General features: G+C 33.2%; 1 protein-coding gene across 7 annotated transcripts in view; it reads left to right on the forward strand.

The window, feature by feature from the left end:
• The window catches only part of LOC109793146 (uncharacterized), a 45,808-nt gene extending 33,288 nt beyond the window's left edge, over positions 1-12,520 (forward strand). Inside the window, exons 3-8 of one of the 7 annotated variants that reach the window (XR_014433218.1) lie at positions 7,634-7,702; positions 8,604-8,699; positions 9,649-9,784; positions 9,941-10,074; positions 10,790-10,864; positions 12,110-12,520. The gene's annotated coding sequence lies outside the window, so the exon portion shown is untranslated. Of the gene's footprint in view, positions 1-6,641; positions 6,955-7,210; positions 7,271-7,633; positions 7,703-8,603; positions 9,040-9,648; positions 9,785-9,940; positions 10,075-10,789; positions 10,865-12,109 lie in introns of those variants that run through there. The other 6 variants (XR_014433219.1, XR_014433224.1, XR_014433221.1 and 3 more) reach the window with 6 other exon arrangements.
• Positions 12,521-15,452: the final 2,932 nt, after the last annotated feature.

Consider the following 15,452-nt stretch of genomic DNA (forward strand, 5'->3'; position numbering starts at 1 on the left):
AGTTGGGAAGAGGAATAAAATAAGCGCTTTTGAAGTTGTAAAGTTGGGTTATGTTTGGATGAGTTTCCTAAAATAGCTTTTTGAAGCCCTTATTAACTGTTTAAGCTTATTTTCGTATTTTTTTTTTTTTTTTGTAGAAGTCATTTTGGTAAGTTGAAACTTATGAAAATAATTTGATTAGTATGTTAAAAACATTCTTAAAATTACTGTACCAAACAAAACTTAAAATTGTATGTATCGATTACTTTAATCCTTAAAATTTTATAAATGTTATTTTAGTCTCTAAAATGACCAAACCACAATCATTCTAAAATTACAAAGATAAAGATGAAATGACCAACTTTGTGTAAATTTAGGGATTAAGTTGACTATTTTTTTCTTTCTTTCAAAGACTAATTTAATGTAAGCTTAAATATGTATTTAGTTTTCGTAAAATAATTGTGTTTTGATTTTAGTTCTTGGAAATTTTTTTGATTATTTTTCATCTTTCTAAAATTTGGAATCGGTGGTTTTGGTCCCTAAAAGACGAGCAAATTTTGCTTTTAGTACCTATAAAATATTCTTCTTTAATTTTCATCCTCTAAAATTTAAAGTCAACATTATTGGTCCTAATGTTCATTTAAAAATAGATAAATAATATTTGTTTTAAGGATTTATAAAAAAAGTTTAGAAGTTACCTAATGTTGGGAAAACTCGGACTTTCCCGCTTCGTGAAGTTAAGATAGGCACTTAGAAATTAAAGGTAGTAATGGGAGCACACGAGTTAAATTCTCCAATATGGAGATTCTTCCACTATGCAAAAGAATAGTAGGATTACAAGCATGTAATTACAAAATTGACTCACTCTATGGTGGCTCACTCAAAACTTGAGACTATCTCTCTTCTCTCACAAAGAGGCTTTCTCACTTTCTCACTCTAAGAAGTGGATTCACTCTTGGCTTGGATTGGATTGGAATGAAGCCTCCTACCCCTATTTATACTACTCCACCTTCAAAATGAATGGTGGGGATCAAGGGTTGAGATTGGTTCTCTAGAATGCTCCACACATTCCAGGAATCTCTACTCCCTTCTATATCCTTCTACACTCTTCCATAAGGTTCCGGAAGGCTCCATACATCTCTAGAATGTTACAGAGGGTTCCACACTATTCCACAAACTTCTAGAGAATTCTACAATTCTCTAGGATTCTCTAGAATGTTCTAGAAAATTCTATACTTCTCTAGAAAGCTCTAGAATTTTCTAGAACCTCTCTAATTAAGGAGGGATCCTAACAAATCTCCCCCTCCCGACTTAATTGGGGGGCAGTAGTAGACCTGCACCTTGACAGCAATCTTCAAACTTCTTTGTCGGTATTACCTTGGTCATCATGTCTGACAAGTTCTCCAATAATCAACATATCATCAACATAGAGTAGAAGTATGAGGAAGTCTCCACTTGCATACCTCTTTATGAAGACACAATGATCGCTTTCTGTCTTTTTGAATTCATGTTCTGCCATGAAGGATTCAAACTTCTTGTACCATTGCCTAGGTGCTTGCTTAAGGCCATATAAACTCTTCGTGAGGCGACACACCAGATTTTCTTTGCCCGGAACTTTGAATCCTTCGGGCTGCTCCATGTAGATCTCTTCCTTTAGGTCACCATGAAGGAACGCCGTCTTGACATCGAGTTGTTCAATCTCTAAATCTTGAGTTGCTGCTATGCCAAGGATAACTCGAATGGATGACATCTTTACCACGGGTGAGAATATTTCTTCAAAGTCAATACCTTTTTCTTGACCGAATGCTTTAACGACCAACCGAGCTTTATAACGAGGCTTTGTGTTGTTATCTTCGGTTTTGATCCGGTACACCCACTTGTTCTTTAAGGCTCTTCTCCCCTTTGGCAGCTCTACGAGTTCATAAGTGTGATTCTCATGCAAGGATTGCATTTCTTCTTGCATGGCTTTCCTCCACTCTTCTTTATGAATATCCTTGATTGCTTCTTTATAGCTTTGAGGCTCCCCCTCATCAGTGAGCATAACGTACTCCTCAGTGTTATACCAAGTGGATGGTCTTCTTTCCCTTGAGGAACGCCTCGGCTCTGGTGCTGGTAGAGAACTAGATTGAGGATCTTCCTGAGCTGGTTCATCATGAGTCTCCTAGTTGCTTTGCTCTAACACAGGCTCATCTTCTTCAGGATCATTGTCTTGATGTGTCTCATTATTCTCATGTTGAACTGGAGTGAGTTCGGTACTCTTATTACTTCTCAATCTTGGCTTCTCTGAGTTTTTAATGTCTTCGATTGTTTGGTCTTCGAAGAATACAACGTCTCTACTACAGACCACCTTCTTATTTATAGATGATGGGCTCATGCAAATCCTTGCAGTATAAATGATCCTCCATCATTGGCTTCCAATATGAATAATTATTGGCAGTAAGCTTGAACATGTCTCCATCATGAGCAACGTTGTCCTCGATCTTGAACTGCACGAGCTAATGACAGCTTTTGATGAACCAGGCTCTGATACCACTGTTGGGAAAACTCGGACTTTCCCGCTTCGTGAAGTTAAGATAGGCACTTAGAAATTAAAGGTAGTAATGGGAGCACACGAGTTAAATTCTCCAATATGGAGATTCTTCCACTATGTAAAAGAATAGTAGGATTACAAGAATGTAATTACAAAATTGACTCACTCTATGGTGGCACACTCAAAACTTGAGACTATCTCTCTTCTCTCACAAAGAGGCTTTCTCACTTTCTCACTCTAAGAAGTGGATTCACTCTTGGCTTGGATTGGATTGGAATGAAGCCTCCTACCCCTATTTATACTACTCCACCTTCAAAATGAATGGTGGGGATTAAGGGTTGAGATTGGTTCTCTAGAATGCTCCACACATTCCAGGAATCTCTACTCCCTTCTATATCCTTCTATACTCTTCCATAAGGTTCCGGAAGGCTCCACACATCTCTAGAATGTTACAGAGGGTTCCACACTATTCCACAAACTTCTAGAGAATTCTACAATTCTCTAGGATTCTCTAGAATGTTCTAGAAAATTCTATACTTCTCTAGAAAGCTCTAGAATTTTCTAGAACCTCTCTAATTAAGGAGGGATCCTAACAAATCTCCCCCTCCCAACTTAATTGGGGGGCAGTAGTAGACCTGCACCTTGACAACAATCTTCAAACTTCTTTGTCGGTATTACCTTGGTCATCATGTCTGACCAGTTCTCGTCTGTGTGAACCTTGTCAAGATGCAATTTCTTTTCCTCGAGGACTTCTCGGATCCAATGATATCTTGTGTCAATATGCTTCGTGCGGGAATGAAATGTTGAGTTCTTTGCTAAGTATATTGCGCTTTGATTATCACACTTTAACACATACCTTTCTTGATCTACTCCCAGCTCAAGAAGCATGTTCTTCATCCACAGCATCTCTTTGCAAGCTTCAGTAGCTGCAATGTACTCCGCCTCTGTGGTGGATAATGCGACACACTTTTGCAGTTTTGATTGCCAAGAAACGGCTCCCCCTGCAAAAGTAATTAGGTATCCAGATGTTGATTTCCTTGAATCAATATCACCAGCCAAGTCTGCATCTGTGTATCCCTCTAACACAGGTTTCCCTTTTCCAAAGCATAAGCATCTTTTGGAAGTTCCACGTAAGTATCGGAGGATCCATTTGACCGCTAGCCATTGTTCATTCCCGGGGTTGGCTAAGAAGCGGCTGACGACTGCAACTGCATAGGCGATATCTGGTCTTGTGCATATCATCGCATACATGAGACTGCCTACTACAGATGAATATGGAATCTTCTTCATCTCCTCCATTTCTCTCTCACTTGTGGGACTTTGCTTCGAACTCAACCTGAAGTGTCCAACAAGTGGTGTGTTAACTGGCTTACATTTGTCCATGTTAAATTGTTCCAACACTTTCTCTATGTATCTCTCTTGGGATAGCCACAACAGTCTCTTTGATCTATCACGAGTTATTCTCATCCCAAGGATTTGTTTAGCCGGTCCCAAATCTTTCATGGCAAAACTCTTGCTTAGATCTTTCTTCAAAGCAGCTATCTTTATGCGATCTTGTCCAATAATCAACATATCATCAACATAGAGTAGAAGTATGAGGAAGTCTCCACTTGCATACCTCTTTATGAAGACACAATGATCGCCTTCTGTCTTTTTGAATTCATGTTCTGCCATGAAGGATTCAAACTTCTTGTACCATTGCCTAGGTGCTTGCTTAAGGCCATATAAACTCTTCGTGAGGCGACACACCAAATTTTCTTTGCCCAGAACTTTGAATCCTTCGGGCTGCTCCATGTAGATCTCTTCCTCTAGGTCACCATGAAGGAACGCCGTCTTGACATCGAGTTGTTCAATCTCTAAATCTTGAGTTGCTGCTATGCCAAGGATAACTCGAATGGATGACATCTTTACCACGGGTGAGAATATTTCTCCAAAGTCAATACCTTTTTCTTGACCGAATCCTTTAACGACCAACCAAGCTTTATAACGAGGCTTTGTGTTGTTATCTTCGGTTTTGATCCGGTACACCCACTTGTTCTTTAAGGCTCTTCTCCCCTTTGGCAGCTCTACGAGTTCATAAGTGTGATTCTCATGCAAGGATTGCATTTCTTCTTGCATGGCTTTCCTCCACTCTTCTTTATGAATATCCTTGATTGCTTCTTTATAGCTTTGAGGCTCCCCCTCATCAGTGAGCATAACGTACTCCTCAGTGTTATACCAAGTGGATGGTCTTCTTTCCCTTGAGGAACGCCTCGGCTCTGGTGCTGGTAGAGAACTAGATTGAGGATCTTCCTGAGCTGGTTCATCATGAGTCTCCTGGTTGCTTTGCTCTAACACAGGCTCATCTTCTTCAGGATCATTGTCTTGATGTGTCTCATTATTCTCATGTTGAACTGGAGTGAGTTCGGTACTCTTATTACTTCTCAATCTTGGCTTCTCTGAGTTTTTAATGTCTTCGATTGTTTGGTCTTCGAAGAATACAACGTCTCTACTACAGACCACCTTCTTATTTATAGATGATGGGCTCATGCAAATCCTTGCAGTATAAATGATCCTCCATCATTGGCTTCCAATATGAATAATTATTGGCAGTAAGCTTGAACATGTCTCCATCATGAGCAACGTTGTCCTCGATCTTGAACTGCACGAGCTAATGACAGCTTTTGATGAACCAGGCTCTGATACCACTGTTGGGAAAACTCGGACTTTCCCGCTTCATGAAGTTAAGATAGGCACTTAGAAATTAAAGGTAGTAATGGGAGCACACGAGTTAAATTCTCCAATATGGAGATTCTTCCACTATGCAAAAGAATAGTAGGATTACAAGAATGTAATTACAAAATTGACTCACTCTATGGTGGCACACTCAAAACTTGAGACTATCTCTCTTCTCTCACAAAGAGGCTTTCTCACTTTCTCACTCTAAGAAGTGGATTCACTCTTGGCTTGGATTGGATTGGAATGAAGCCTCCTACCCCTATTTATACTACTCCACCTTCAAAATGAATGGTGGGGATCAAGGGTTGAGATTGGTTCTCTAGAATGCTCCACACATTCCAGGAATCTCTACTCCCTTCTATATCCTTCTATACTCTTCCATAAGGTTCCGGAAGGCTCCACACATCTCTAGAATGTTATAGAGGGTTCCACACTATTCCACAAACTTCTAGAGAATTCTACAATTCTCTAGGATTCTCTAGAATGTTCTAGAAAATTCTATACTTCTCTAGAAAGCTCTAGAATTTTCTAGAACCTCTCTAATTAAGGAGGGATCCTAACAAATCTCCCCCTCCCGACTTAATTGGGGCGCAGTAGTAGACCTGCACCTTGACAGCAATCTTCAAACTTCTTTGTCGGTATTACCTTGGTCATCATGTCTGACCAGTTCTCGTCTGTGTGAACCTTGTCAAGATGCAACAAAATACTAGGGACTAAAAACAACAATCTCAATTTTAGAGGGATTAAAAATAAAGAAATTTTTTTACAGGAACCAAAATAAAAAATAGTTCATTTTACAAGAACTAAAAGTATATTTAAGCCATTAGTGTATTATTTTTTTGATTTATAACTAAGGAATATCTCTCATTGAACAGAGAGAGAGAGAGACTAATTTTTTTCGAAGATTTGAAGGATATCAAATAAGTGAACATTTCCGTTGAATTTGAATCTTCTACATACCAAGCATACATACAAGAGTGACAATAAGGAATAATTGATTCTTATATCTACCTAAATTAACTTACGTTGTTGTTGTTATTATTATTTGCATGGTCGTTTCTCCAAGTACAAAAGCTATTCAACTTATTTTAGACAGGACGTAGGACAGTAGACTTATTTAATAAGTTTTATTCAAATAAATACTTAATTATTTATGTGTTTTATCAGAGCACGGTCTGACATACTAATGTAATGTACTTGGTGTACTTTTTTACCTTAAATAAAAAAAAGTGCTTATGAGTAGCTTTAATAATGCGTTTCTTTTTGTGGACTACAAATCAAATTGGTATGATGTGGCCATGAATGATAAATATATGTAGACCATCTTCTTGTGTAAACAGTTTTTTGGTGATAATAATAAAAATGTTACTTTTTTTTTTTATATGACATAACATTGAAAGTATGGTTTTTGAAGGTACAAAGGATTTTATGACTACGTAAAATTGAAAGGAGTGGATGTTGGTCAACCGGTGGGGTTTGATGTTCTTGTTGATGGAACAGTTCTGACGGGTGCATTCTTCTAATTGACCAATCTTAGTACATGATTACACTATCTTTGATACTTTGTCAAAGATGATATAGAACCGTGTCTTTTGTTTTTTAATAGAATTGAACCCAATCAACAATGTTTTTGCTTTTTATAAAGGGTCTGGACTATCGAGCTCTACAGCTTTTGTTGTTCTTCAACAATTGCTATTTTGGTTGCTTTTGGTGTGAACTTCCCAAAGGTATTCCATCTATGTGGGAATGCAGTTTTAGTTTGTCTTAAATAATCTGAATGGAAGCAACATGGTCTATAAGTTATAACCATACTGAATGAATTGTGTGATTTATGTAACTAACCTTACCTAATGGGGTATGACTTTTGTTGTTGAAGCAACATTGGTCAATATGTATAAAGTGTGGCACTATGAAATCTTTTTGATTTAACCCCTGAGATAATGTTTTTCTTCATAATAATTATTTGGATACTGATATATGCAGTTCTAATGGATCTTCACATGTTCAGCTAACAAAAATGATGCCTGAACTTTTAAAGTTCTTGTAAGCCAAAATCTTATATATCTTAATTTCTTTATCACCACTGATAGAATAATATTCCTGAAATTTCATTTATTTTTCATTTAATGATCTTTATTTTGAACTATATCTGTGATCCTTGAAATTAATGTTTTGGAAACCTTGATTTCTTCATCATTTAATTCTCTTTCTGTCTTTTAATGTATTTCTTTTGTAATTTGTAATTTTAGCTGTCTATAGCCTGTAAATTATGTGATACTCCACATGAACTTTTGCATGAAGTGACAAAGAACCACATGGGTTTTGGAAATTGTAATGCATTTATTATTTCTTTAAATTATTTACATTGCATGTACTTACGTTCAGAACTTCATATGTTGTTGACAGAAAAAAATGGCTCAACTTAAGTGTGAATGTGAAAGATAGATTGGAACACAGTCTGGGGGAATGGATCAGGTTGTACACATCTTTCTTTGTACAAATGTTTCTGTTTTAATTTTCATGCAAATTTGTTCAAATGAAATGTTTCTGCTTTATAACAGCTTTATGCACATTGGCACTGATTGACTAGCTATTTTTTGACTAATGGTTAAAGTATAGCACTTTAGGTTATTAGGTGAATGCATTTGTACTTTTTACCAATCTATTATTCAGAGAAAAGCTATGATAAGGAGATTGTACTGACTTTGCTTTCTGTTTATTATCACGTGTGTATTTTGAAACATAAACTGTATAGAATATGAAATATTTTAGAATCAACATTTTGATAGTAACAGTTTGAGTTGTATTTAGTGTTACTAAATTTTTCATTTCATTATCTTCTATGCTGTTTGCTAATAATTCCTTTTATGAGGCCTGAGTTTGAAAGTTAAGGTAGGCTCCAAGTCACAGTTGAAGCATGTTACAATACTCTGCTTCCACCCAGCTCTTGTTATAACTTTTTTTTTTCTTTTCATAAATATGATTCACCTAATGTCTCAAAGTTAACTATCAAAAATTAATCTGTACTTGTGGAATGTGACTTTTATTGGCCAAGTTATAAAATATTGTTATAACTTTATAAATTGATACAGGGATCATATGATTTTATCATAGTTTAGATAAGCCTTCAAAACCAATTCATCGTAGTTCTCCTTGAATAAATTTTTCTATAAGTACTTATAGCCAAAAAACAATAAGGTAAAATGAACCGAGTTTCTTTTATGAGTTAAAATCAACTCATGCACCTCAACTTTTAGAATAGATGAGAAAGTTTCTATTAAATTTAAGTGTTTGTGGAAAAGTTTATCGAGACAGGTCTTGCTTTTTGAACATCTGTCAATGTATCAGGACTTATATTTTCCTGTTTTTTTGACAGGTAATCTCTGTCGTGGCCAAAGCTGGGTGTGCAGAGCTGATTGATTTTAACCCAATCTGTACAACAGATGTGCAATTTTCTGCTGGTGGGACATTTGTAATAGCTCATTCTTTGGCTGAGTCTCAAAAGGCTGTCACTACCGCTACAAACTATATTAAAAGGGTTTTTGAATGCCATTTGGCATCAGACAGTGTTTTTCAACTTGAGATTGTATAATTTCATTTTTAATACTTATTTGCATCCCCTGAGCATAAATGGATTATTAGAACTATGGTGGTGCCATGGATGGAGGTTGAGGGTGGGATGTAGGAGATGTTACTAGGTAGTCTAAGACCACCAATTGTTTAGGGTCTCAAACAATCTCTACAAGATACTTATTCAAGTTTTTCAATTCACTAAAAAAAATAATATCACTTGATTATATGTTATACAGAAATTCTTAGGGATATTTGGTTTAGGACTACCTAATAATTTTTTTAATGCAAATCTATTCTCCACTGTTGTGTTTACTTGATACACTGCTCCCTAGTCTGCTACTGTAGACATTTGACAAAATAATAATGATAATAATCATATGGCCTTTCATAAGGGGGAATAAAGGAGAAAATTCATATTAGCCTTCATTAGTTTGCTCACATATTTATAAAATAATATTAATTGATTGAACAGAAAACACTTGCTATTCATGTTTGACAAGTGTTAATTGCTAAACATGATTCTTAATTTATAATACTCTTTTAGCCTGTAATGCATGAGTACGCATTTAACATAATGGATAGATGGACTGGTAGAGTCTAATTAGATTTAAGTTCTTTCGAAACTCAAAATATAAAGCTTTTATTAGCTATGTTTGATTGAATTAGAAGAATAGTGAAACCTTTCACTTAGATGCTTTTGGTCCTTTAATTTGGAGGCAAAATGAAATTCATTGTGTGCCCTGCGTGTACACACAGTACTCTGTTTTTTTTTTTAGACCTGCATAATGCCATTTTTTGTTGCTATTTATGTATTTTAAATTGCAATCTGTTATTGTAAAATTTTTCAGAATGTTCTTGGTATAAAGCTAGGAATGAAACAAAGGCAGGCAATTTTAAATGTTAAAAACACTCTCAGATGTTGAAGGGTTATGCTTAGCATTTGCAAGTATTCATAAATCTTCTGATCCTGTCCTTGCTATTAAGGTAATTTACCTTGTATTATACGATTTTTTTAAAAATTTTCTTGCCCTTGTGAATAAGAGTGCTACTTCAATTTATGAAAATACATAATTGTGTTTTATTCACATTCATAATATTGTAACCCTTCTTTGTTTAAATAAAGAACTCATTTTTCTACAGGAATTTTTGAAGGAAGAACCATATACAGCTGAAGAAATTGAGGAAATTACTGATGAAAAGCTCACCTCAATTTTTAGCAATAATCCTATTATTTGAATGTCATAAAAGTTGCTGAGTACTACAAGTTACATCAGGTACTTTTAAGCATCCTAGTAGCTTAGTTACTTTAACCTTAGTCATATAATTCGGTAGCCATATTAAGATATAACTATATTAAATTTCCTTTTCTGAAGTGCTATCTTCATCAATAACACTGTTTTATTGATGAGGTAATGCTTAATTTTCTGGATTCTATAACTGTCTAGAAGTCATTCACGTGTGACATTCTTTATTTGGAAAACATCTAATTTTTGTGACTTTTCTAAATATCACATGCTGAAAATTATGTAATTTCTTATTGGTTGATAGCTACTACCATGTAGTTTTTATGTGATAATTTTGAGACATTATTCTAGAGAGCTACCCATGTGTATTCTGAAGCCAAGAGAGTACTTGCTTTCAAGGATATTGTATCCTCGCAAAAAAGGTTATTTTTTTTGGATTTGTAGCTAGACAATTTTATGTTTGCTCTCTTTCATTTATATCTAATTTTTATGCAAGAGATTTCTGGGCAGTATTTTTTATTTTTGTCATCTATAATGAAGTTATGACTTCAAAACCACTAATTTAAAAGATAAACCCAATCTTTGTTGCATTTAATTTAATAACCCAAACCATTGCATTGGTCCTGTAATTTCATCAAAGTAACTCAAGGATTTATCTTATTTTGAAATGTATATGATGGGATTCTTTTGTAGGCAAACAATATTTCAAATTTTGTTGGATTTTAACTATTGTTTACTTTTTCAGAGAGGAGATGCTAAAGAAGCTTGGTGACCTCATGAATGAGAGTCATCATAGCTGTAGTGTTTTATACGAATGCAGGTACTATCACAATGCAGCATACTATTTATAAAAAAAATGGATTTTTTTTCTTCTAATATTGGACATTGACCAGTGGCTTTCTATTAAGGGCATGATTTGTGTTATGTGATCTCTTTCAACTTTCAAATCACTGGTTAAATATCGTTGCTTGCACAATGTTTGTCGAAGATCCTATGTGTAAACTAATTAATGATATGATCAAAATTAAGTATATAAATGAAAAATAACTTTATTTTACAAATTTGTTTTATAAAATTGAGTTAAATCATGAATCACATTTTAAAAATAATATCAAAATCTATTATAACGATTATTATTGAACCTATGAGACTATCTACAATCATGTCATATTATTAAATCATCCTTATATGTAGGAGTGAGCAAAATAAACTGAACTGAACTTATAAAAACTAAACCGAACTTAAAAGTAGTTCTCATAAACTGAACTAAACTGAATATTAGTTCAGACGAACTGAACTGAACTATTTTTTGTGTCATTGAACTGAACTGTATTATGAAAATTTGAACTGAACTGTAATTTACACTGTATTGAATTGTTACGATATTTTAAATTGAACAATTTTGACTCATTAGTCTATCAAGATATAACACATTTGCCAACTTTACTTTATTTTCCATTTTATTTAAATTTTTCAAAGGAAAAACATATAAAATTGAGTCAAACAAACTCAGTGAATTTTAAGCCTAAAAATAAATCGTCTAACATCAACTAATCCATTAATTTAGAAAAAATTGATACAATTTTTTTTGAATTACTTTTTTTTTTCAAAGTTTTGGTCATTAGACTATCAAGCTAATGCATTAAGACAGAATATGTTAGACGCATTTAATTTTTATCCTTTTATAAAAATAGTTCAATTTTTATAATTTAGTTCAGTTTTTATAGTTCAGTATAGTTCAACTTTTCAACAGTTCAGTTCAGTTATTTTTAAATGGTTCAATTCAATTTTTTTTAAATGGTTCAGTTCAATTTTTTTACAAACAATTCAATTTTTTTATAGTTCAATTCAGTTCACTACTAGTTCAACTCAGTTCAGTTTTTTTTGCCTAACTCTATTTATATGTCTTGTCCCTTGATGTAATATGGTCAAAATGTAGAGTACATAAGCCAATTATTTTGTAAGGTTAATTAATTTAGGCTATAAATCACATATTTTAGAATGTTATTTTTCTCTTGTTTTTCTTTTTTCACAACAAAACGTTTTTTCTTGTTAATGAAATCAGTTGTTCAAAGTTGGAGGAACTTGTCAACATTTGTCGCCAAAGTGGTGCACTTGGGGCTAGACTTACTGGAGCTGGATGGGGTGGTTGTGCTGTTGCTTTGGTGAAAGACAGCATTGCCCCACAATTTATTCTTCATTTGACGCTTTGCATTTTTTTTAAAAAAAAATTGCTTCTACTTAACTATCAAAATTAGAATTGGAATAAGCAAGTAGTTAAAGCGTTCTAGTGATGCAGCCATTTTCTAGTTTTAGTAATATATCAATTCCTTCATCCTTACTTTGAAGGCTGAAAACATTTTAATGTTAGGTGATGCTTGTTTCAAAGGTATATATGTAATTATATTTTCAAGATGGCCCCCGGCCCAACCATAAAGTTGGCCCATTGACTTTAGATTAATAAAACAAATATTTAATACTATTTGTTGGTTTAGTATAATACTTCATCCGTTCTTCTTTATAAGAAAAATCACTTGTTTATATATATATATATATATATATATATATATATATATATATATATATATATATATATAAACCGGATATAGTAATAATAATGATATTTTTATTAGATAAAGTTTGAATATCGTTAAAGAAAAATATTATTTTTATTTTTATAAAGTCCATAATTTGGTTCCTGATATGTACAACTCCCTATATTGATAATACATTTTTATTATATGTTTTTTCCCAAAATACCCTTAACAGTTTTAATATTTTCTAATTTTTTGACTTTACAAACTTTCCTTATTTTCAAGGTTCAATTTTTTTTTCAAGCATTTTCTCCAATTTTTCTTTTTTCTTTTCTTTCCAAAACATAAAATTTTAAGATTATCGTGTGTTAAGTCAATAAATGATTTTAGATCCTTCAAATTATAAGTTTTAATGACAAGAATTTATATTTTTTCAAAAAAAAAAGTTTTTAGATCACTTTATAAGATGAATGACAATAAGACAATTAGTTATCATTATTATCAAACAAATCACTTCGTTTGTAAGATAATTCTTTTTAATATATATCATTTTGATATTTGAAAATTAAGTCATTTTTATATATGTTATTCTTTAACCGATTGAAAGGAATAAGAAAGTTTCTTTGTTACTCTAATTCACAAAGGAACAAATAAAAAACATGCTTTGTCATAAAAAAGACTAGCATACCTCTCAAAGCATGTGGAATCTTAGAGAAAGTTGTTTTTGAATCAACGCATGCATGGTTCCTCTCTTTTGATACCTAAAATGTGATAAGCAACTTCTTTGATCAAATAAAAAATGACAATTTCATTAAATGCATTTAGTGCTCAATTTAATGCACCAATAGGCACTTTTCTCTAAAAGGAAAAAAAATGAAGACAAACAAAGCAAGTTTGTGATAAATTTTCAAAGATTTGCAATGGTCATCTTCATAGAAATATCTATATAAAGAAGCTTAGAGTTTTTAGAAAGATATAGAAGAAAAGATCGACTTACAATAAATAACATTCTTTTGTGATATTAACATTCTTTTTTGTAAACATCATTGTACTTAATTGGTATCACTCCTTGATAGTAAGACTAAACAACATAGTTATTTTTTTTGTTTTAAAATCCAAATCAAACTGAAACGAACCGTTTTATGAAAGTGGATCGATTAACCGATCCATTTTTTATAAAGTAGATTGGTTTATTTTTTTTTTAAATATGGATCAGTTTTTTTTTTAAATTGGATTGGTGCTATATGGTGCAATTATCCATTTTTTTACTCATATATGTATAACATCCCGAATTTTCTACTAGTATAATGACTAATTATTATATATTTTTATATTTATGAAGATTAATTTCTTATAATTTTTTATGGGTTTTCTAGAATATTTTAAAGGTTTTTAATAATTATGAGTACTTTAATAATAAATATTTATGAAATTATTTTTGGATAATATTTTGATTTTTAGTAGCTTAGAACGGGTCGTTCTCAAACTGGAACGGGTCGTTCCAAACTACTAAAATGGCCTATAAAGGCTATATTGGAACGGGTCGTTTCAACTAAGGATTTTATGAGTAAAATGCGAAGTCAGAACGAGCTGTTTCGATTTGGGAACAGGCTGTTCCAGACATGGCTATTGTGAGTAAAATGTAATTTTAGAATGGGCCATTCTAGTTTTGGAACAGGCCGTCCTGAATGTGAAATTTAAGCATGACGAGTGAATCCAGAACGGGCCGTTCCGGATTCGAAACGAGCCTTTCTAGCCACCCATGATGCCTATAAATAGAACGCTCTGGCACTCTCAAAAGCACGTTTTTCACTTCTGATCTCTTTTTTCTTCTACACTCTCTGAAGATCAAGGGAGAACCCAGAGGAAGGGGCTAGCAAGATCTAACTTTAGTTTCAGTTCCTGCTTATCGAGGTAAGGGGGGAGTGAGAAACCTTGCTTTGAGTGTAGGAATATATGTTGGGTAATGGGATTGGTCTCCAATCCTGTTTGTTGTATGCTCATGTATGAGGGGTTTTTTCCAATTATATATGTTTCTTCTATTGCTCTTTTTATATGTAAATAATTGTATGATTTGAGATCTCTGTAGGTTCTTGAGAGAACCCTATGAAAACAGGCAAAATATGAATGCTTTCTGTTTTGTTTTCTAATTGCTTTATTGTATTCCTGGCTGAATGTAATGTCTGAATATGTGATTAATTTTGAGAATAAAAATGTTTTGATATAAATTAGAGTGCTCTATGGGTTCCTGCGTGAAACCCTATGAGGAACAGACAAATTTCTAATATTTTATGTTTTGCTCTCTGATTATTCTATTATATTCCTTGTTGAATGAGGTATACAAATATGTGTCTACTTTCATAAATAGATAAGTTTTGATATGAATTAAAGTGCTATGTGGAGACTATGTGAATATGATGTGATATGATAATGTGATATGATGATGTGATATGATGATGTGACATGATGATGTGACATGATGATGTGATATGATGATGTGACATGATGATGAGACATGATGATGAGACATGATAATGTGATATGATATTGGCCCTCAATCCCTTGCCGTTGTTCTGTTTGATTTTCTATTTACTCTACTTTGTTCTTTGTTGAAGGTGCCGTTGTTTTGTTTGTTTTCTATTTACTCTATTTTGTTCTTTGTTGAAGGTGCCGTTGTTATGTTTGATTTTCTATTTACTCTACTTTATTTTTGTTGAAGGTGCCGTTTTTCTGTCCGATTTTCTATTTATTCTACTTTGTTCTTTGTGGAAAGTAATAAATGAATATGAAGTTAATGATATAAATAAATAAGTTTTAATATTAACAAGAATGCTCTCTGTGAATACCTGTGCGGACCTTATGAGGAGTATTGAT

The sequence above is a fragment of the Cajanus cajan genome, chromosome 4 (genome assembly GCF_000230855.2).
Source record: "Cajanus cajan strain Asha chromosome 4, NIPB_CcT2T_4, whole genome shotgun sequence".
Taxonomy (NCBI): domain Eukaryota; kingdom Viridiplantae; phylum Streptophyta; class Magnoliopsida; order Fabales; family Fabaceae; genus Cajanus; species Cajanus cajan.